At 37.2% G+C, this 25,095-nt stretch overlaps 1 protein-coding gene across 1 annotated transcript in view; it reads right to left on the bottom strand.

Annotated features, from left to right (window-relative positions):
- The window catches only part of LOC135074351 (allatostatin-A receptor), a 153,682-nt gene that overhangs the window by 25,758 nt on the left and 102,829 nt on the right, over nt 1-25,095 (bottom strand). The window contains exon 3 of the mRNA XM_063968606.1: nt 24,147-24,214. The gene's annotated coding sequence lies outside the window, so the exon portion shown is untranslated. The remainder of the gene's footprint in view (nt 1-24,146; nt 24,215-25,095) is intronic.

Consider the following 25,095-nt stretch of genomic DNA (forward strand, 5'->3'; position numbering starts at 1 on the left):
TGATAGGTTCATCATAGAATTCGGCGGGGATATCCTCACGGAGGAAGTTCGTAAAAGGGCGGAACAAGATTTTATAATAATGCAAGGCCGAAGCTGTAACGCGCGTGCTCCTACGTGTAATCCGGCGAGTATGCAATAAATAGTAATGTCTGGTAAATAGTGGTAATACGTATCGTTCGTTCGTTCGTTTCAGCCGAAAAGACGTCCACTGCTGGACAAAGGCCTCACCCAAGGATTTCCACGAAGACCGATCCTGCACCGCTCGCATACAGGCACCTCCCGCGACCTTCACCAGATCGTCGGTCCACCTAGTGGGAGGCCTGCCCACGCTACGTCTTTCGGCTCGTGGTCGCCACTCAAGAACTTTCCTGCCCCAGCGGCCATCAGCTCTACGAGCTATGTGCCCCGCCCCGTCTATGTCTATATGCGCTACGATTACAGGGTATCATTTTGCATAGTCGCAAGACTTCACTCCGCTGCTGTCAAATCAATGTCGCATAATGTTATCGCAATGTGTGTGGCCCTTGGCCAAATCACAGAAGCCTATGCGAAGAAAGAGCACTTGAATGACAATGAAAATCAGGGTTACCATTTTATAAGATCTCCTCACTATTGAGGGTAACAAAGTAACATTAATAATCTAGCCATTAATTACATTTATTACCTATACGAGAAAGTAAAGCAACATGCGGTTTTATTTTAATTCGTAAAATATTTGTAACAGTTTGTTCCAAGTTTAGTTTTACAACAGTATTGCTGTTTCAGCTGTCACTGTGAAGCTTTGGGAAAATAAATAAATACAAAAAATATTAACAAATATTTATTTAAGTTTTTATGTTCATTATCATAATATGCCAATTTAAGTTACACTGTGTGACAGTCTTTGACACTAAACAAACTCTTCAGCTTAATAATACCTACCTACAGGGCGTTTTTATAGTTACTCTTGCTGATGAAACAAGAAGGGTTGATTCTACTACTGAAATACAACTACTTTTCTTACAGGACCAATATCAAATTCTCAAAAAAATTCACATCCTCGTGATGGTGATAATTTCTATGGAGAGGTTTTTTTTTTATATTCGGTCTCTTGGGATAAGTTATTCCATTTGAGCAGTAGAATTAATCCTTTTTATTTGATCACATATAAAAATAACACAAGTGAGTGTGTTTAGGAAAACTTCTTCTTTGGTATGGTATCACTACGGAGTTATAATGTCGGTAACTCTGTATCACTGACTTGTAACTTTCAAACAGTATGAATAATAAGGGCACCACATTGGTTTTCTTTCTGAAAAAAGGCTTTCACTTTTAGTACTAACCCTTTAGCACTATTTCATTGAAATAAAAATACAATAAACGCACAGAAGACTGAAATTGAGTCAACTGACGTGACATTTATAATTTGTTGACATTATGACAGTTTGACAAGACTAGGCGAGCGAAAGCGAAATAAATGATTTGATTTGATTTGATTTGATTTGATTTAGGGATTGAAAAAGTTTTAATTGAAAAAGTAAAATGACAATTTATTAAAACGATTCACAAGGACATAATCGATTAAAAATATTTATAAAATGTTCTGATACTTGCCTGTAGCGATTATCCAATCCTGGTTTCTACTGAAAAACTACTTCGTGGCAAGATTTTAATAAAATAATAAAATCTTTATCTTCTCTTTCACAATCTATAAAAGTTCATTGGTCTATTATTAATGTGCTATGAATGAGGGTTTTCGCGATTGAAAAATCCGCGAGATGGCAATACGTAGACACGAGGTCCAAATGCTGCATGATTGATGGATATCTGTCAATGTCATGTCAAAAATAACCAATCATGCAGCATTTGGACCTCACGTCTACGTATTGCCATCTGGCGGATTTTTCAATCGCGAAAACCCTCATTGGCATAGATTATGAGAGACTGGCAACTATACTAGGTTGATATATGTTTCTCACACTTCAACTGGCATTGGATTCAACATCGGATTCTGACACTTTTACAGTTATGATACCATGAATATCAGTTTATGGTCCTAATTATTTTTATTTTATTTACGACCTTCGACCAGTTGGACACTTTAGATAGCTTCTTGTAATAGTGTCAATATCTTTTTAGCTTTTAACGCAAATCTAGTCTTCAAAGCAGTTTAATCGATTTATTTTATTTTCAAAATCGATATTTTATTGTCTATGATGGCCACAGGAACATCACTATACATGGACTCCCAGCAATAAAGTACGGTAATGCCTCGTACAGATTTTATCGGCAAAAATTATGGAACTTGATAGGTTTTAGACCATGCCACGTACCAAAACGTCCGGAAGTTGTAATAGTATTATAGAATAAACGTTAAAAGACTTATTTATTTAATTTTTCAATGCTTAAGTGTCCATTAGAACGAAAGGGTGCTTAATGTATTAAAAAAAATTGAAAATAATTATGATGGGTTAATGTTTTTTGGCGGTTTTTTAGGCGGTTTCTGACAATGTCCTTTACAAAATGAACATTAGATTATCTTAGAATGATAAGTTTGTTGAAAATTCAATGAGCTTCATAAAAAAAAACATTCTTCGGCAAATATTTTACGAAACTCTATATTTTACTTACAATTTTCAAACACTGCTTTGTTCTTAATTTCAGTAAGCACTCAAATCTCCTCGATAACGAGTGAAATGTAAAATAAACAGCAGAATTGAATTTCAGGATTGTTAAATTTTGAAAGTAATCAGATTCCGACGGGCCGAAGTCGCCTTTAACAAATTTAGTGTCACGTCTAACCATGATAAAATATTTTAGCTAGTGTTGCTAGTAACGACAAGATATCGATAAATTATTACGAGCTGGGCTTATGCGCTAACAAGGAATCGATTGTGTACAAGCACTGCCTCTTCAGACTGTTTGTGACAGTTTTTTATTTCAAAATCACTTTACTCCGCTGAAATGTTATCAAAATTGAATCTAGTTCACAAATTTCATTTTTATTGACATTTGCGAGAGTACACATAGTCAAATAGAAACATATCCATATCTGTGTGAGTTTGTATCGATTTCAAAGTGCAAACCTTGTCAATTTAATTAAAAAATAACTGGACTTTTAAATGAAACCCGATTTATCCGATGGGCTCTGAAACCAACCGGGGATATCGAATTTTCGATTGTGATCTGAATTCATACAACGTGAACGTCCATTCCTATGTTTTTAATTATTTTTATAGAATTTCATCAACATTCTTTGTATATTTTTAATCCTATGTTAAAAATTATACATTTAGGTATGTACTGCTGTTATCGGTTTTCATCCTTTGAACTAGAACTTAAGATAGTGTCGATGATTTACTGGCAACACTATCTCTAATGCCCATCTCCCCGGTTTAGTTTCTCTTGCAAGAGGAACAGGGGAATTTTAAAAATCGCGGAGATAGGAAGCGGAGCGAGTTTGAAATATGTTGGTGGTGATTTTTCCACGACTAAACCTAACCTAGAGGTTGAACGCTCTATTTTTAGATTTATTCGCTTAAAACGCTTTAAGAAGCTGTTTTCTATTGGTGAAGAGCAAAGATAGAGAGGTGGAATTATTGAATTTTCGGATATATCCAGTTAATTCTATAACCTATTTATTTATACCGTTTGGAAGAGCGGATCAGTAATTAAGTTTTCGATATCTTGTATAGTTTAGAAATAAGCGAGTGAGATCACTTGTCTTATCGTTTCCACCCTGTATATTTTAGAAAAAGAAGAACTGATTTGATCACAAAGGTTTAGAATGTAGTATACCTACTTCTAAAACGTACACGAAATATATTATTTGGCTCAAGGCGTTGGCGGAGGTAATCAAATGATGACAATGAATCAGTACCGTCACGCGGGTTCCGAGTGCCGTCGGTTTTCACGTCCCTTACGCGTGGCTGTGGATTGATGGAGATTGTCTGTGCGTGGCGTGACTCGAATCATAATCCGGTATCACGACCACTGAGGCACTGAGCGATGTTATTTGGTCAAATGTGGTCATTTGTGCGCGTTTTTAATCAAACTGAAATAAAAGGCTTGGCTTTTCTCACATCTATTTACGACTAGCTTTCCGCCCGCGGCTTCGCCCGCGTGGAATTTTGTCTGTCTCAGAAAAACTTTATAGCGCGCGTCCCTGTTTCAAAAACCGGGATAAAAACTATCCTATGTCCTTTCCCGGGACTTATACTAACTCTATGCCAAATTTCGTCAAAATTGGTTCAGTGGTTTAGGCGTGAAAGCAATACAGACAGACAGACAGAGTTACTTTCGCATTTATAATATTAGTATAGAAGTATAGATTACGTGTAATTTTGCGTCAACAGCTTCTTCTTGTAGTGTCGACAACAAACCTACACAGCGTCAGCCCAAAGCTCCGCCACAAGAGTGGCGTTGTCAGTAGCCTTCACTAAATCTTTCTGCGTGCAATTGTTTGGGCACGCAGCGCACGACAGGGCGTCAACAGTGTGGACGGCACATGAACTCAAAGCTAATTGTGAACGCGAATCCATTTCAATAGCCTTTGTGTTCGCGTAAAAAACCGAGAGCCGATGGGTCAGCCCGAGCGCGGCGCGAGTGTTACATGTAATGCTCGTAGTGCCGTCCACACGTAGAATTCGTGTTACATTACACATATATTACACTCGTCTGGACCCGCCTTTTGATTGCAAGTAGCACTCATAATCATGAACCCATCAATACCCAAGTGGTCCTATAATTTGTATATTTTAAAGACTGTAAACCCTTGAAAAGGAGGCTGACAATAGTGACTGAGTTTCTTGCGCTGCTTCTTCTCAGCACTGGCCCATTTATTGTCCCGAAGCAGTGGTAGGGTTAATATTGGGACATGTAAAAGTGCTTTTTAAAAGCCTATTTGCAAAAATAAATGAGTTTTATGAGTTTTCTAATGACCTCGTAACAATAATTGTACGACCTTGGTACATTTTTGTTGATTTTTTTTACAAATCGAGAGAACACTCTTAACTTACATCGTGTAGTGACTTGATGAACTGCCGAAATGTTGCGTGATGTGCTTCGAGGTTTCTTAGTTTGACTGCCGAGACCCTTGCCATTAATAGAAACTGAATTTTTTGAGGCAGTAGGTGATTTATGCTATAAAAAACGTGAGAATTGTTTACAAATACTTATTTAGGTACGGGCCGTGTAAAATTATTTTGAGATTCATGAGCGAGTAGAAAAACAAAAGAGGCGCGAAATTAGTGGTCGAAAAAGAACAAGATTTTTCTTAGCGGCCAGTGTCGTGTCTCGTGTACCAAGGAGGTGACCGTGTGTAGCCGCAATACATTGGAAATCAATAATAGCTCTTAAAATACACGCAAGGATGCTGATACATACTTTAATGCATCAGTATGTATCTTTTCTTGTGATGCAGATGATCGCTTAAAGGACCTACACGCTGCCCACTAATAGTCCCGTTAACCCCTCGTACTAAGGCTGGGTTGCACCATCTTACTTTAACTGTGACAAACGTCAAAAATCTGTCAAAATCCATACAAAAAACACCGGTTACCGTCATAGTTACGGTCAAAGTTAGGTGGTGCAACTCAGCCTAAGTAAATAAGCTTGTGTTACGAGTGGATTCCCCAAAATAGATGGGGTTCGAACCCGCGTTCCTCTGATGTCGAGTCAGCCAGTCGAGATGGCCAGTCTGAGCCGTTCACCGTTAGACTAACGTGGAAAAAGTTGATTTTATTGTTGGTCAGATCACATAATAATATTATTAGGTTCAGTTTGTCCTGTGGCCACACCGTATAGCTGTGCCAATAAAGTGTGGCTATAAATAACTTTTTAGAGGGTTTTGTTGATTTATTTCAGCCGTCGCATGCATCCTGAGCGGCCATAATTCAGGACTGTAGTGGAAACAAGTTTCTACTAGACGTAAAATAGTGTCGGCCTTTTAAAATTTTTTGGATTGTCTTCTATTTATTATCACAAAATATACTCAACATCAAATAAACCGCACCTTCCGCAACGCGAACTTTAACGATTTTCTTCTGACACAATCATGGTGCCCTAACAATATTGGTGTTATTTGAAAGCCCAATAAATATCCTTAAAGAAAAACACATCTAATTTCTTAATAAATTATTAGCATATACCATAAATGTGACTTGAAAAAATACCTCATTTTGGGCCCACCTATGGGATCAATTAGACCAATTTTTATGGTTATAAAACCAAATAATGATTGCACGTGTCCTCTTTAACAGATGGATAGCATTTAAACCCAACTTAACAGTTTTATAGCCATAAAAGTTGGCTCTAGCGTAACTACCTATTTTTTGAAGAAGTGACTCTGGATCCTTCTAAAGACACATTTTTGGGGTAAAAACCTTTCCTTTAATGAAATTTTTTAGTTAGAACTAGGCTTTTAAATGGTACCAATATTGGTGGGAAGTGGGGATGCATACGTTTGAAAATGCTTGTCGCGGGAGGTGCGATTTATTTGACGTCGAGTGTATATTAGAGACTTGTATATTACATTACATGACAAGAATTTTACCAAACTTTAAAAAAATAACTATTTGTATATCAAAGCGTAAGAAGAAAATCTAAGAATTCGTATAATAATGGATGCTTCAACGTCAATTTGTCATAATTTCATAATATTTATGTTTCATTAGTTGAAAGTAATTTCATCAAGGTGCCTGGATGCGAGCGGCTCAGTACCGGTCTTTGTGGAAATCCTTGGGGAGGCCTTTGTCCAGCAGTGGACGTCTTTCGGCTGAAACGAACGAACGAACGAAATTCATCAAATCTTAACGCCTCAATATGTCACAAAACATGTCTGGAATGTGACGAATTTAGGCAATTTTTATTTCATGATGGATTGACTGCGCCTGCGTAGCAAACACTTTAAAACCACTTGTAGATTGCAGATTTTGTCAGGATAATAAATGCCTCTATAATGCAGTTCCATATAATATAGTCTTCATTAAGGCTTAATAATATCCACGCCTTATCAATAAACTCACTTTTTCAATCTCCACTGGACCACTTTGTCCGCTCAGCCTGATGGACAATCCGCGCGTCCCGGGGGCATGGCTCGGACGGAAATTGAACCGCGGTCGCTCTGGACGGCGTTAAACAGCTACAGCGGGTTCGATACTGCTAACGAGCTTGCAGGTCATTCACCGACTGGAGATGTAGGTACGTAAATTCTTTAGTGTTAGGCTAAGAACTCATGGCGCGATTTTCAGCCGCGCCCGCGGCGGTTGTGGAATGGCGTTTTTATTTTTAATAGGACCGGTTATTTGCGGGGTTACGCACGATTAGGGTTGCCAGGCGTCCGGCTTTAGCCGGACATGTTTGGCTTTTTAGGGACTTGTCCGGCCAAATATTGCCTTGTCCGGCCTGTCCGGCTTTTGTTAGGCTTTTTATTTGGTTGCCGCGCCAAGCGAAAGTCGAGTCACAGAATCATATTACGAAGCGCACGCATCAGGATGTTCGTTAGCAACCGATGATGATAGTACTCACATGAGCTGACACTAATTGCACCCCCCCCCCCCCCCGTCACATGTCCGGCTTTTAGGGTAAAATGTCCGGCCAAATGAAGCACAAAGTCCGGCTTTTGTGATTTTGGACCTGGCAACCCTACGCACGATAAAACTGTTAGATTTTTAAAACAAAATGTTTTTACTCGTATCATTATCTACCCACGTACGACGTATTTTGTTGTTGACGCGACCTCTGTCATCTCGAAATAATAGTCATAGATCATAGTTGAAACCTGAAGGGTTACCTACTTCCCTTCTTTTTGTCAGTTTTCGTATTGTCGCATATCTGGTCCTTGTCGCCCATGCCATTGTAGCATCTTACGTTGAGCCTTTGGGGTGCTTTGGGTGAGAAAATGCATCGTAGATCTGAAAATACGATACGGCTGTAGGTACTTCGTAGTTGCCAGGAAACCGTTTTGTAAAGCAGTTTACGACTTGAGTTTAAATGCTTCTAGTATCTACGAGAATAGGTACTCTTTTAACTGAATCTGTTTTCAAGTCTCGAAGCATTGGCTGTAAAAAAAAATGAGAAACGTTACACGTTTTTTACAGCTACATATTTTGACGAAGGTGTAGAGTTTATGAAATTAGTCTTGTCTTGGTAACATTTTACATGAATATATTTTTGGTGGGATCATCACCTCAGCGAAACGATGTCCACTGCTAAACATTTTTGAAAGCGGCCTGCATTCAGCGCGGTCCCGCAACTTTTATATGTCATCTGTCCACCTTGTGAGTAGACGTCTCGCTGAGTTTGTCGGTCCTCAGTCGCTCAGAATAATTTGTGCTCATAATGTAGCGTCTGAAGCACTTTTATAGCGCTATTAGTTAGAAGAAACACATTTGCCGCCTGGGACCGCTCTTAGAGCTAGACTGTAAAGTAGCACATTTTATCTCTAGGAACTTGTTTTATTAGGTTTAAATTACTTTTGGACGACTTACGCCATTAAGAACGCGGAGTTTGAATTACAAACTAGGAAAGTATGTGCAGTCTTAAACAGCCTTGAGTTTGCAATCAAATTAAGCAATGAAACTCAAGCATTTTTCAAGATTTTTGTGACTGTAGTAGGACTATACAGGAAACAAATGTCCTTCTCCATGGTATGGTTTGGTCTTGATGACGCTCTAAAATTTATCATATCTGTTAGAAAACGAGTTTTGGTGGTCTTTTGTCTTTTACTTACATCTATCTGGTTCAGGTGCTCCTTTTGTAGGGGAAACAAACCCATTATATCTATTGATAACTCTAGCTTAGATCCAGTAATTTCCACTATTTGTGGAAAAATTCGACAGATGGTTATTTTGATTAAAAAAAACTGGGCTTTAGAGAATCCAGGGTTGTCTATTCGTAGTTTCTGCTTGTTAACGCTACATCGGATTACAGTTTATACTCCTGTCTGTCTGTACTAACTTTGGACTGTATGTGCTATTCATGTTTATTCACAGAGAATCCAGTCAGGACTTTGAAGTTATATCGCTCAGAATTACGTAAATAGCTACTAACTTTAAAAACCTGAAGTTTTCTACGTTAAAACTCGCATTCTGAAAAGAGACTGTTCACTTTCATTATTAACATCAAAATGGTTTGATTTTATTCTGGAATGTATTTCATATTTTCATATCTACACAACGTTTTCTCTACTTTCGGAAGAGTTGACAGCACATCTACTAACTACAAGATAACTATTTGCTGCAAAATCGCTCTTATTATAGTGAACTTAAGGCGTGTTTACCTTAATGCGCCGTCGTTTTACTCGCGTGTTTATTTAACTGTGTCTATTTTAGAGTGTAACTACTAACTGAGTGTTTGATAGCAGACGTTAGTTTTTAGTGATACTTTGTTACGTTAATAGCACTTTAATTCAGCTTTATAACAGTTGGATAACTCTTTTATTTTTCAGTTGAAAACCAGCTCATAACACTGCCAAATTATTTGAACCACTAGAATAATGTCATGATAATGTTTGTAAATAATAATTATTCAAGACTAGCTGTCCCAGCGAACTTCGTACTGCCTATGTTCATCAACAATAATGTAGGATTCTGATGGTTTTCAAATCGATCTAGTAATTTCGGAGACTATTCAATACAAACAAACAATCAAATCATTCTACTTTAATTAGTATAGAAAAAACCAAGCCGTTAGAAGAGGTTTTACAAAAAGTACATTCTCTTATACAAAAAATTGCGCCAGGAATGTCTCAATCAGTCAATGGAATGGCTCGGCAAAGCAAAAAGAAAAACAAATAGATAATGCGACAAAGGTCTGAAAAACCAGAACTTTCTTAGGCAAGAAAATGAGGAATGCCTACTTTGAATATGCCGAAACCGAACTAAAGCCAGCGAAAGATAAAAATGTAGAAGTAAAAAAATTATTGAAGTACGAGTAGTTTACAGTCACACGTTAGGCTATAAAATTTTGCTGTAAAACTGTATCTAAATTACATAGAACGTGCTACAATTTAACTATTTTATGTGTCATGGCGACGTGTCATCCCTATAGATGTCCTACACTGAACCGTCCATTGAGAGGGGGACGCCACCGTCAAATCCGGATCGCTGGTTCCGATTTTTGCCACGTCGGAAAACGCTGAAATATCATTTGCAGGGGGGCACTGCCATCAATGCCGGGTACTATTTCCGATCTTTGCCATTTGACGTTGCAAAATCCTTCAACTATACGAGTAGTTGAAAGTCACACGTCTGGCTATAAAATTTTGCTGTAAAACCGTATCTAAATTACAGATTTCAGAAGGTGCTACAATGTAACTTTTACTATGTGCCATGGCAACGTGACGTCCATACACAATAAAGGCCGATAGACAAGCTTACCTTATCAAATATTGCCAACTCAATTCATCTCCCTAAAAGCACGTTAAAAATGCTGGCTTACAGCGTATCTCTAAAAGTATCATAGGGTATGTACCCTTCGCTCGACGATCAAAATGGTTGCAGTCGTGTGTTTAGAACCACTGGGGCGAGAAGTATGTGACGATAAAAATGCTATCGATGATTTTAGGTGACAATTAAATCTAGTTGTCAATTTCAGGTGAAAATTATATTTTAAAAGTCTAGTTTATATTTTAAAATTGATAAGATTATATCGAGTCGCGCATTGTAGTCCTGCGGAGCGAAAAAGTTCGGGCATGCAGTCAAATTTTCCTGTAGAATTTGACAGCGACGGCGGAACGGAGAGCGGAGAAGTGGAAATAATGAAATCTGATTGGTTATTCAAAACACTTCTCCGCTCTGCTTCGCCTTGATGAGAACCGGGCCTTAGACTAAACCAAAAAGCGAAGATTTATACTTGGAGCTCTTCACTCAGTCTCGCTCACAGGTTTTATCTATATCAGGGCATAGATTGGTTAATTGCAATTTTCCCCATCTTTTTTTCGTTTAAACATTTTAAAATCTGCTTCTATGATTCAACCGACCGCAGCGGGCTCGTCAAAAACTCGCTCTCACAATTACTTGCAAAACTGTTTTTACGTTTTCCCGGCCTCGTTTTGTTTTTGTTGAAAATCGCGATGAATCACTCTGTCAACGTGATGTACGGTATTCAAAACTTCGGTCCTACTGGGAAGAGAGTACGTAAATCTCAAAATGCTAATTTTTTGTTGCAAAGTAGAACCTATTTCGACTACATAAGATGCCACAATGTTAAGTTTGATGTGCTGTGTGTACGACGGATCTGTATTCTAAACTTCGGTCTGCTGGGAACTGAGTAAAACTTCAAATAAAAGTACTAGAAACTCTGTAAAAGAAGACAAAACACCATGGGGTGTGTTAACTAAAAGTTCAGCAGTAAATCTGATGGATAGTAAAGTTATATTTTTCGTACGTACATTAAAAACAAAAATAAATTTAAGTATTTTCAAGTTTTTATTTTTAACTTGACTTAAACACCCTTCGTTCTTAAGATTAAATTGCATGGCATTCTTCTATTCTATTCTATATTTTACCTACATGTAGCAAAGCAAACTATTTGTTTGAATAGCGACTGAATGGTAAAACTTGGGGCTTATTGCAAAAAGTTAGGACGCCCGTTGAACACTTGTTTAAGCCTTAACAACATCTTAAGAACTGGATACGTCAAAAACCCATTTTTAACGCACGACTCCCCGCAAATCTCATAATCTTCAATTTCCCAGGCCGGTTAAATTCCAGTTTCGATTGCCACTATCCAATCCAGTCAGGCTGTCTCATCGCGAGCTGAATACGTGAGTGAGATGGAAGATATTGGAAGCTTTACAGGTTTACATGATCAGAATTTCTAGGCTTTTAAAATAGGTCGAAAGACCTCTTCACTGTAGAGTCGCCATTATTGGGAAAGCTGTCACTTTAGATTGTGATCTTAACTTATTTTTGCAACATAATAAAGAGGTAATAGTGCCATTGATTTAGGGGACAAAAATCAACCACTATTATTTAATTAAAGTAAAGTTTTATGCTAAGTTTTTTTTGGTTAAATGTAGTTACTCGATGAAAAAATTATGCGTTCTTTTCCCATGTAAAAACACAGTGTAAAATCACTATGAAATTAATAAAAAAATTAAAGAATTTTATTATCAGACCGTTATTCATAGTCGTGTTAGTAACAATATTCACTTAGCGTTGTTAGTAACATACGCAACAACAAAAGCAATAAAAGGGAAAAAAAAGTAATAAAAAGAATAGAATATAAGTAGGCTGTTTAGGAGTGGTCGTCCTATGACTGAAATGATGACGAGGCATTTTGCCAACGGAAATGTAAGTATGGTCTGAAATGCTCTCGAAAGTAATCTATATACTATGTATACTAATATTATAAATGCGAAAGTAACTCTGTCTGTCTGTTTGTCTGTCTTGCTTTCACGCCTAAACCACGGAACCAACCTGTTTTGATGAAATTTGGCATAGAGATAGTTTGAGTCCCGGTAAAGGACAAAGGAAAGTTTATATCCCGGTTTTTGAAACAGGGACGCACGCGATAAAGTCTTTCTGTGACAGACAAAATTCCACGCGGGCGGAAAGCTAGTATATCATATCTAATAAGTTATGCGAATTAATCAAAAAATTGTGTAGTGTAGATATTTGCTTTACTGAATACTTTAAAGTAGTAACTGTATGACGTAATGGTAATCCATTGTTTCGCGCTGACAGAGTAATGGGAACAAACCTCATAAATCTATCAAGAGCTCTATGGATTCATAATCCTCATAAGATAATACGAAAAGCTCCGAATAGCGAATTTAAAATAATGTTTTTTGATGCCTAACTACTACTACTATCTATACTATCTATTTAAATTCTAACCCACATTTATGCCTGAATTCAATAATCTTAGTCAAATCCTCATGAGATACACGTAGGTTTCAGTAGTTTTTTTACAATTTGAAGTCATTGAATAGAGTTAGAAGCATGATCACTTATTGACACAATCATGATTCCTACATCATGCACCCGGATGAGATAGCAGATATCACGCTCCAAAGAATCTGGAAATTTATAGACTCAACGGGACTAATCAGTGAACTCTAAACACAAGGGCTGCCACAGTAGATCAAACCTGGTCGAGCTGGCGCAAATGAAGGCCCAAAAAACCAAAATATCACATGACAATTATCAAGCCGAGTTATGTTATTTTTGTTTACCGTGAAAGGGCTTACCACTTCACAATCTTATTCCAGATATTCAGATTACCTATTCTTCATTATCTTATCAACAACAATTTATCAAAAATAAGTTTTTTTCAAATACTTATGTCTTTTGCCTCTCAGCTTGTTTTTATAGCATAATCCGTTCCTTTTTTTTATTTGAGCAGGAATCGAATTAGGTACATAGCTCCTTTATTATATTGTTGTATATGTGTATTATACCCGTACTTCAAAAAGACCCGAACAAAACCGAAACTATCTAAATTGATTTAATCACGAATTTTAGTGCTCCACAATATGCTGGAAACCGTTTGTTTCGCTATTAACTGGGACCTATTCAAATGAGTCACCCTCAACTTTTACCCGCCGAACTAAAGGAGGGTGTGATTTATCCGATGGCGAGTGTTGGCCAACAACAGAGTTGTAATACACTTTTAATCGACTCCGAAAGTTGCCGGACTAGGGATAACTAAAAGTACACAACTACTCAACTGAATTGCTGAAGTTTGTTCTGGCATTTGGGCTAAAGTCAGGGAAAGTCGAGAAAACGATGCAATGGATTCGTTAATAGAAGTGACTACACCTATAATTTAGCAGTTATAAATTGGTTAAATTACTTTACAATCTATAATGTCCTGCCAAACTGAAAACTGCTAGTTCTTGTCCACTTTTTTTTTTTATGCATATCAAGGTATTTGACCACAATCGCACCTGGTGTCAAGTGGGATGCAGTCTAGGATGGTACATATCTGCCCTGTAAGTGCTTATTTACTACTTATAGTCTTCGGGAAAGACAGCAGCAGGCAGAGAATTCTGGAATGGGACTGGTCCCTAGCTATTCGCATTATAAAAGAGTTATCAAAAGAAAGTACAAACATAAAATAAGATGTAATTAAGAAGCTTAATCGAAACACCGCCTTAAAGCCGCTCGAACAAATGGTTTATTTCGAAATGGAAATCGCGGAATGTAATCTATCTTAACCACCCTCAGAAGCCAATCTGTAAGCTCTAATCTCGCACTAAATATTGAAATAATAACAGATTTACGGTTTTACGGTTTCACTGAGCTCTCGATGGATATCCCAGACTTATGATGTTATAGATTGTGAGTGATTTATAAGTGCCGTGGATAACGCGTTAAAATAAATAATGTTTTTAAGAATCAATGAATCGTGTTTGAGTCATGAAGTTTAAAAGAACTTCACTATGCTTAGCATGAGTTTACATTATACGTACTCGCTAGCGACTGCGTATAGATGACCTAACTGAACCGTCCCAGCTATGACATTGTCAGGAGAGCGCTACTATCAGTGGGTCAAAATGCACTTTAAATCGCAAACCCATCGCAAACCCATCGCAAAACAGTCGCAAACAAATAAACAAATCGCAAAAGTGGTCGATAACAAAAAAGGCTTAGCCAAACGGCAAAAAATCGAATCGCAAAGCCCTACATATCGATAATCGAAAGACTGGATTGAAATTTCCCAAACAAAGGCTTAGCCAACATGCATTTAAAACTCAATCAAAACCGAATCGAATCGAAACACCTATTCGCTATCGAAACAGCTATTTTCATTGCGATTAATAAAAACCCGATGATAAGCTTCGATTCGATCGAAAACCAAAAAAATTTAAACTTTTCAGACAGATAATTGACAGATAAATAATTGACATTTAACTTTCTTTTTAATTTGACGATTGGTAAAAAAAAGTATACCACTAACTAGGCAGCGTAGTCTTTGACCTTAGGCTGTTCCAAAGACTCTAATTAAAAAAAAAAGAAAGTAAAAACAATCGCAAAGTCATAGACATTTTATAACTTTTATTCGATTTTGAATGAACTACAAAACGCCGCGTCGATCGTGGCTCAATGTGCATTTTGGCTGCCATTTTATGATCGAATCGAATTACTGGTGACGCGGCGACTGAAATTATCGAAAGCTTCCTATTGGTTAGCGATGGCATTTTGACTAGACCCACAGAATTATTAGTTCCGATTATTGCCACGTTGGACAACCAAAATCACCAATATCTTTGGACTATAAAAATATAATGACAGATTCTAGAGCGTCCCTAGCGGTTACTTTCAAGGTCTAAAAGTTATAGAATTCAAAGAAAGCTACAGAGTGACAGGACCGTCCGAATAATGGTAATGAAATAATCATAAATGAACATTGGGTATTCTTTTTTCATCACTGATTTATTTTAAAGAAATAATAAAGGTATTAAATCTTTTTTTTGGTATTACAGATGTGGAAATACAAATTTTTATTCTGCCAACAGTGAAGCGATATATCACCACAGGAACGCCACTATGAATTTCAGGATTTTCCGATAAAATACAATTAGGTACCAGCGATTTTTTATTTTCATATCTGACGCAACTTTAGTGACGTGCCTTGTTTTTTATTTACAGATTTGTCGATAGTATTTAAAGTTACGTTATTGTTTTATGAAAGTCAGACAAAAATGTACCTCTAAACAAAGCAAAAATTTAAGTTCTTGACCCGCATCTCATCAGACGCAAAGTGGTGATCAAACCGAAGGTGGAAGGTTCATAAATCATAACTACTGTTGCTATTCCTCAATTGTGAATTAAGGTGTTTTGTGAGTCAATCATCTCAAATTGTCGAAAGGTATACTTCAGACTTCAGAACATCGAATAATCATCGAAAAAATATCGATAGATACAACAATATACCGCTTGGCATCACGTTCCGGAACTGGAATAAATATATGCCCATTCAAATTGATTTATGAAATTTAAAGCACTATCTGCGTCGACGTATAAATTCCTGGGCTATGAGTTGCCGATACAAATGAAAATACTTTTACAAGGTTTATTTTCTGTAGTGACAGGTTTATGTTGATTCGTATATTGAAAATGCTAGTAGAGTACGAGTAGTAATCATAGTAAAAATATTTTGATAATTCTAAATTTATGACTTTGTAACTCGAAAACTAACATAAAATCAATTAAGTATTATAACTGCAATATTTTATAGAATATCTCATATTTATTAATTTATTTACCACTAGCTTTTGCCCGCGGCTTCACCCGCGTGAAATTTAGTTTGTCACAGATTGTCATAAATTATAGCCTATATTTTATATTATTCTGGGTTATAAACATGAATACTGTAAAGTTTCATCTAAATCCGTTCAGTAGTTTTTACGTGAAAGAGTAACAAACATCCAGACATCCAAACTTTCGCATTTATAATATTAGTAGGACTAGTAGTAGGTAATCATAGTATAAATATTTTTGCAGATCCTAAATTATGACTTTGTGACTCAAAAACTAACATATTAATATAACTGCGATATTTTATAGAATATCTCATATTTATTCATTTATTTACTATAGCTTATTATTAATTATATGAACGGCAAACTGTTACTAAACACGTCACACGGGTGAATGCTCATCGCTCACTCATGTTGTTTAAAATTTCCACTTCACCTTCATACGACACCGAATAAATTAACGTAAATCCAGTCATATTCTCGTTGACATACGTCAAACGAAGTTAATTTGTGGTCCTGTTATGACCAAACTCAATGAACATACAGTTTTCTTTAGTTTCACTTTGCCTACATTCGTAGCATTTCGTGAATAAAGTTAATGTAATGAATCAGTTCACGTATGAGGGGTTCCCTTACGAAAGAGTACGTGGGTAAGTACTGACTTTAAGCAACGAGTAGCCAACTTGACAGTTTACTCAGAGATGGTGAACGAGACCCTGTAAAGAGGTGATTTGAAGTGTATACGGATGTGGTGTCGAATATAATTTGTTACCGACTATAATATTATGGTGTCGACCATGCAAAAAAAATGCTTTGGATCTTTATTGGCCGACCCTTAGATAGATGCTGAAGTAATGACAGAAACGACTATAGAGACAAAATGATCGTGTCATCCACGAAGACGCGCCCCACCATTCTTCCGCTAATGTTTGAGTGTTATCTGTACACGCTAAATTATCCATGAGTGCACACGCACACTACAATAATGACGCTCGGATTGTTCGGATCAAACTCCCCGCTTCCTGCGCTTCTCTCGACCAAAAATTGGTGGGGCGCGTCTTCGTGGATGACACGATCTATATCATCTATGAACATGCTATTCCATGAGCAATCTGTAAATGTCAAACAAATCCGCCTTCGAAGTAGTGGTGTTTATTTGGAAGTGTCAAGAGATATGAAATACATTCAGCAGACGCTTCAAAGGTGACGGCACATCAAGCTTGACACTGTGGCATCTTATATGGTTGTAATAAGAGCGATATTGCAATAAAAATATAAAGTCTGATGCACTGAGATTTAAATTAGAGTTGGGAAAAGTTTTCCAAAAAGTATAGATTTGAACCGTCAATCAAAAAGATCTGAGAGAAAGAATCCTAACTTAGTATTTTAATTCATTGAAACTGATGGATGGGCTGATGATTGATGATTGGAAAGACGGACGATCAAGTCGACGCCACCGTGAGCAATGAACGAAGTAGTTTTGGGTTCGATTCTCAGTTAAAACACAATGTTAGGTAGCTGAAATCTTGTTGAATTTTCCTCAATATCAAATTTTCTTTCATAATGAGCACATTATGTAAGACTCCTACTCCTCTATCATATAGAGTCTGACAACCACATGATAAAATAATTGAAATTGACTTTTGACACCACAACCTCAACTTAAATAGAAAGACACGGGTTTAAGCATAGCAGCTGAAACGTCAAGCCGTGGGTACCTAATGTAACTCACTAATAAATGTCGCGTTAAGACCCGTCTCTTTCTATTTAAGTCGAAATAAAACGAAAGTTTAAAATCTTATGTTATGCCACAACCTCAATGTTTACATTCCAATGGAAGATCAAAATTATTACTATTTATATTCAAGTCCCAGTATTGTCCGTTCCCCGAAAACTTCCCTTTTTCCTGGTCCCCAAATGCCGGAACGTATTGTATTGAAAATATTGACTTGCACCTGACAGCCGGGTGTTCGTGACACCCTATAAATACCATAAATAAACAGCTATGAATAACCCCTTTGTGCTTTCTTATTCAGGGCTGCTCCTTATGGGCTAAATGGGGTGTGTAGCGATAATTTTGTAATTTTGCACCGGCCTCTGACATTAAACCTGTTTTTGTAACTAGACTTCGCAAAGGCTGGGCTATAAATAAATTTGTTTTTAGGTTTATTCAGAATTTGCGGTAGTAAAATGGGTGATAAAATATTGTTTATTTACTGTTAATAATCTTTTAATGGAGGCTTTGCCAAATACAACGTGTTTCTGGCGTATGTCAAAGCGTTATATGCACTCTTTTCGACTGTAAGCTATTCAGAAACGTAGTCAGACTGTTCACTAAGATCACTAAGTACTTGACAACATAATTAAAATATTATTAGAAATCTCTGTGTCTTTCACAAGATGGGACCGGACGCTATAAACGATAAATTCCTTGAACAAGCTAATAATAACGACAACGAGAGCTGCCTCATTTTTATTTGCAATATTACTCGGAGATTTTAATTTGATTTGAAGTCTACTACTTTAAAGAATACTAGCGGCCGCCCGCGACTTTGTACGCGTGGATCCCGTTTTACCCGCTTCATCTATCTTACGCGGTTTAGATTTTTTCATACAAATGTTTTTTCCGCTAACTCCCATTCCCGTAGGAATTTTGCAATATCCTGTTGTAACTAAGCTTTAAGTTTACTAAGGTACCTGCATGCCAAAAGACAATGCCGGAAATTGGCGTCTTTTTTTTTTCGCGCGGCCATCGACCAAACTTTGTTTTTTGATTACAAAATAGTGTAATAAACCAAACGTACTATGACATGTATACCTCTAAACTCAGTCTGAACTGAGTTACGAGCATTAGAAGTTTGATGATTTTCATACTAGATTTGCTTTTTGCGCGCACAGTTTTGTAAGAAATTGCAACAAAATAGTGAGATTGTATGTGTAAACAAACAATATCATCCATTAAAGGCTCCAGACATCAGTATGGAGCAGAATCAGCGCAATAAAAAAATTGCGCAATATTTTGTTGCAATTTCTTACAAAACTTGCGCACAAAAAGCAAATCTAGTATGAAAATCATCAAACTTCTAATGCTCGTAACTCAGTTCAGACTGAGTTTAGAGGTATACATGCCGTAGTAAGTTTGGTTTATTACACTATTTTGTAATCAAAAATCAAAGTTTGGTCGATGGCCGCGCGAAAAAAAAAAGACGCCACTTTCCATACAAAATCTGGCATTGCCATTTCAAGCGTCTAACTTAAGCGGTTTAGATGTTTCATACAAAAGGATTTTCTCGTTAATTCCCGTTCCCGTGGGAATTTCGGGAATTCCTTTCTTAGTGCACCTCGACGGTACCTAAGCTACGTCCCTTCCAAATGGCAATGCCAGATTTTGTATGGAAAGTGGCGTCTTTTTTTTTTCGCGCGGCCATCGACCGAACTTTGTTTTTTGATTACAAAATAGTGTAATAAACCAAACTTACTATGACATGTATACCTCTAAACTCAGTCTGAACTGAGTTACGAGCATTAGAAGTTTGATGATTTTCATACTAGATTTGCTTTTTGTGCGCAAGTTTTGTAAGAAATTGCAACAAAATATTGCGCTATTTTTTTATTGCGCTGATTCTGCTCCATACTGATGTCTGGAGCCTTTAATGGATGGTATTGTTTGTTTACACATACAATCTCACTATTTTGTTGCAATTTCTTACAAAACTTTGCGCGCAAAAAGCAAATCTAGTATGAAAATCATCAAACTTGTAATGCTCGTAACTCAGTTCAGACTGAGTTTAGAGGTATACATGTCGTAGTAAGTTTGGTTTGTTACACTATTTTGTAATCAAAAAACAAAGTTTGGTCGATGGCCGCGCGAAAAAAAAAAGACGCCAATTTCCGGCATTGTCTTTTCAAGTACCTACGTTTAGCCGTTTAGGCTGTGCGTTGATGTCAGTCAGTCAGTCAGTCAGTTTCTCCTTTTATATTATATTTAGATTCATTCAGTCAGTTGTATTAAAAGCACAACCCTATTTTTCCATACAACCCGTCTCAGCGTTTTGACAGCCCATGAAAAGCCTCTCAATTGTCCGTCGGAGTCCGATCCCATATTTTCACAGTCCATATCATTTGTCTACTGGACAGATATCAAAACACATTTTCTGTTATCAAATTCGTCCTCGACCAGACAAATATTCGAAGCAAATGGCCCGTGAATCTTCCACTTAATATACTTTAAAAATATTTTCTCGGCACAATAAATAAAAGGCGAAAGAATCCTCAAAGGGAATATTTTCTCATACGATTTTTCTACTCGAATTTCATGTGCGGTTTCGGGATTCTTTGCCTTATGTCTGAAGACAGAAAGTTCTAATTGTTGGATTGAAATGTGTGGGTAGGTAGGGTCGTTTTTAAGTTTCCACTTGATGTAACTTATATGTTTGGCGGAATTCTCAGGGCGCTAAGAATTTACTGTGTGACATCAATTAAACGAGCAAATGGGAGTTTCGTTTCACGGGTATTTAGGTGTTTGTAATTGAGGCTGCTATAAACGTTTTTCCTTGAACTGGTATAAAAGAAAAATACAATTTCATATACAGTTGAGTCAAACTGCGCGAAATCTTTGCACTATTTTAAAACCTTCGGGTAAGTTTAAAACTTAAGAAAGTTTCCAGATTTAAGTCCATTAGATGAATCATTTTTATTAGTTATTTTGACACAATGACTTCAATTTGTGAGGAAACTACCCGTAAAAGATATTTAGTAAAAATATTGTAATGAAGTGTCCTAAACCGTTACATTGTAAAATTTTCCTACCAAGTCCACCAGATGGGGAACAGGAGGAAAAAGAACTCCATTTTTATGTTCATAAAGGTTATTTTCGAAAAGTGTCCAGTCACATAGAGGTTACTAGATTGGGGACAATTGATTAATGGTATAATTGCCTTTTAATGGACCCCTTGCAACGCTTCCACGTCAATATTGAATATCAATATGGTGGTTTGAGCCATCGCCAGATAACGATAAGGAATTATGATTAACTACGCAACAGTTTTACTTGTTATTTACAAGATGTTTATATAAATAGAATGATTTATGAAAGAAAATTTAGTAGGTAATAGGTTTGTAATTACATGCAAGTACTTAGGTCCTTGTTGAAAATAATTAATTGAGTCATGGAGACTAAAGGCCGAGTTGCATCACCTTAACTTTAACCTTAACTATAGCTTTAACCGGTGTTTTTGTATGAAGTTTGGCAGACTTGACGTTTGCTATACTTAGTTAAAGTAAGATGGTACAACCCAGGGTAAGTAGAGTTTAGTTAATGTTTGTTCTGGACTACATAGTTATGGGTAGGTACCATGGGTTATTTATCTATTTTAGTAATGTTTAAAAAGGCTTTCATCATCATCATCATCATCATTTCAGCCACAGGACGTCCACTGCTGAACATAGGCCTCCCCCAATGACTTCCACATCGCACGGTTGGTAGCGGCCTGCATCCAGCGCCTTCCAGCTACCTTTATCAGGTCGTCGGTCCACCTTGTGGGTGGACGTTTCAAAAGGCTTTCAACACGTCCTTACTATAACATTTTTACATTACTAACCCTTCCACTGCTTCGGAAAAATGTGGAAAAAGGGGGAAGACTTTTGTCACCCAGTTTTCTATTGATACTTTTCAGAACACTATTTGAAATAACTCTGTTCAAAATAACAACTTATTTAGGTGGAGAGCTGGAAACTATCAATAATATCACCTTTAAGACGAAGCACTGTAGCATGAATAACAAAAACATGTTTACACTGCCCAAATCAAAAATATTGTTTTTACATTTAATAAATACCTATTCATTTCTCAAGCGTTGGAAACCCAATTCACACACAATATTCAATTCAATCTACAAATACGTGCCAATTTGTAATTATGATTTCGAATATTGCAAAAATAAGGTTTTTTCCAAGAACAGTAGCTTGTATTTTTTTATAGCACCACATGGAAGACGTAGCGTGGGCACTGTGGGCAGGCTTCCTACTAGGTGGACCGACGATCTGGTGAAGGTCGCGGGAAGAGCCTGGATGCGGGCAGCGCGTTCATTGTGGAAAACCTTGGAGGAGGCCTTAGTCCAGCAGTGGACGTAATTCGGCTGAAACGAACGAACGATAAATGTTGACATGAACCAGTTGGTTTCAGACAATTAGTAGAAGGTTTCTTCTAAGATTGTACCTACGAGTATTCGTATTAATGTTCCCACTGTATAATATAAGGTTTTAAGTTTTCGCGTTTCAACGTTGCGACGCTTGTGACATTTCAACTAAACGACGCCGCGAGCCGCCAGTCTGCTTGTGACCACGGCTACAGCATCGCAGCCGAAACGTCAAGCCATGAGTTCATAATGTAACTCATTAATAAACGTCGCGTTAAGACCCGTGTCTTTCTATTTTATGCGCACAGTATTCATTATTAATTGTAATAATTCATCAGATCATGGCATAAGCGTTTCATCGCAAAGATTACATTTGGCGGATGATGTCAGCATCTGTATTAAATTACAGAGAAAAATACCATTTAAATTCGTCCCTCGTTTCTTGAACGTCATATTTTCCGCGACGTTTTTCATTTTAGCTCATGGAAAACAGTAAACACATTTTGAATGTAGGTATTTATTTTTATCAATCTTGTTGAGGATTGTGTGGTTTTTTATTACATCCCAAATGAGAAAGGGTCATTACAGATTGGCCGAGGAGTTTCCTACCTAAATGAAAAGGGTCACCTTCATTACATATTGGTCGAGGAGTTCCTAGTCCATCTGGATGTGAGGAGAGCAAAATCCTTCATTTCTCTAGTAAATTATAAAGCTTGGTGTCTTAAAATAACCTGATAATTTTTGATGTTGAGTTGATGATGAAACACCGATTATGAACTAAGAGATAAGTAGGTAGTTCAACCACATTTGCTATCTACGTCTAAGTTCTATTCCAAGGTTCAATCTGTCTTAACTTTTACGTGAAAAACTCAATCAAAATCTGACAAGCGTTTCAAGCGCGAGAGCCTAACCAGGCCTGTTCATCTCTGCGAATTTGCATCGAAAACAAAACACGCGCGACTACACCCCCTGAGATATCTAATCGACAGGACAATCACGAGCGAGCATTGACGCACGCACATGTATTGTTCACCCATTTGCATTGTAAAGACAATAAACTATGTATGTAAAAACAGTGGTGTAATTAATACTGTGCAGTATTTGAACTGCCTAAATAATAAATTAATAAAAACATAAAATATAATTCATGCTTATTCATGTATTTCCTCCGCCATTCATCATTTTACCGATATCAGCCCTATGGCTTCGGCGCAGTACCGATCACTGACGTTTGTCAATAAAATGGTGCTCGACTTTTGAGACAAGCTAAATTGCACCATATTGTTAACGACATTGAGCATACATTTTTTAAAATACCTTCGCGAAGAAAACCTTCTGTACGTAGTACTTATTATTATTCTGTGGCCTAAACAACAGATTTACAGAAAACGCGTTATTTGAAATCGTAGTTTTAAAACACCTGTACAGATTTGGTTTGGCTGACATACTTGTGCTATGATCGTGGCTTATAAAATCAGCATATTATTTTACTGTTATAGCGTCGTGGAATCGCAGACATTATGTATTTGGCTATGTAAGCGCCATCTTTATGCTCTTGGGTGCTATAACATATGATACCAGTCATATAACTCAAGTAGGGCCGTTATTATTATACGGTGGTAATTTTTATAACTTCTATAGACGATTACAAATTGTTGAAAAGTACATAAGGGCAAACCTCAGATATTTAAGGACTTTAAAAACATAGTTTATGAGAATAATATCTATGTTAAATTTTAATCTAGTAGTAGTTACCAAGGAGAGCCAACACAGTCATATCACTTAAAAATTTGGCTGTTAAATACTGATTGTCTTCTTACCTAGCTTTTGTTGTGATGTTGATTGTTATGATGTTGATAACATATCTGCAATGTCAGTCCAGATATATCTGTAACAAATTAATAAACGACATAAGTTTGGATATTTATTAGTCATTTTTGATAAGTAAAAAGAAAACATAATATCCTTCAACTTTCACATAGAGCCTACTTCTATTTAAGATGCTTCCTTTTACTGTCACTAAACGTAGCATAACTACCTGATCGTAAAATAATCTTTAGCATTAGCAACGATTAGGCTGGGTTGCACTATCTTAATTTAACTTGTGGCGTTCGGAAATTTCGTATTCCCGAACGCATCACAACTCTAATCTGTCAGTTGGAATTTGACAGATAGGCCTTGGCGCTTTTTTCGTCACTTCCTGCGGCTTCCAACCAACTCTCTTGGTCGTAACTTTTCTAAGAACTTGGATTGTAAATTTATGCTCACTGGTGCAGTGTATTTTGTGTAACACAAGTTGTAACAACATTGCCCGTGTATTATCGTTGTTTGGAGTGCAGTCACTTCGCACTGTCGTTGCGAATAAACAGACATTGTTAAATCTAACCGGAGTTTGATTCGGCTCGGGGAACGCCGTCATCAACCCCAAACTGGTGACCACCGCACGTTCAAAACGGATCCCGGATCATCATCAGGATCCTGAACACAAGATTGCTCCGGTTACGCTCCATGCCATCTCCACGACGACTATCAGCCCTGCCGCCCCTGCCGCATGACGACTGCTTTCCTCTACTTACCTCATTTCGTGCATCGTGTATGGGTGTATTGTGTGTGAAATTGTGCGTATAGTTTGCATTGTGGTGTGCATATCAACAACTAACCTACAAACTACTTACTAACAGTGGGTTTACTAATCATAATAAAGTGAAATCCAATCAAAGACAGTCCAGTCCACCAACGACACCGCAGCCACGCAAGTACCATCTCATT

This window comes from Ostrinia nubilalis, chromosome 9, assembly GCF_963855985.1.
Source record: "Ostrinia nubilalis chromosome 9, ilOstNubi1.1, whole genome shotgun sequence".
Classification (NCBI taxonomy): Eukaryota; Metazoa; Arthropoda; class Insecta; order Lepidoptera; family Crambidae; genus Ostrinia; species Ostrinia nubilalis.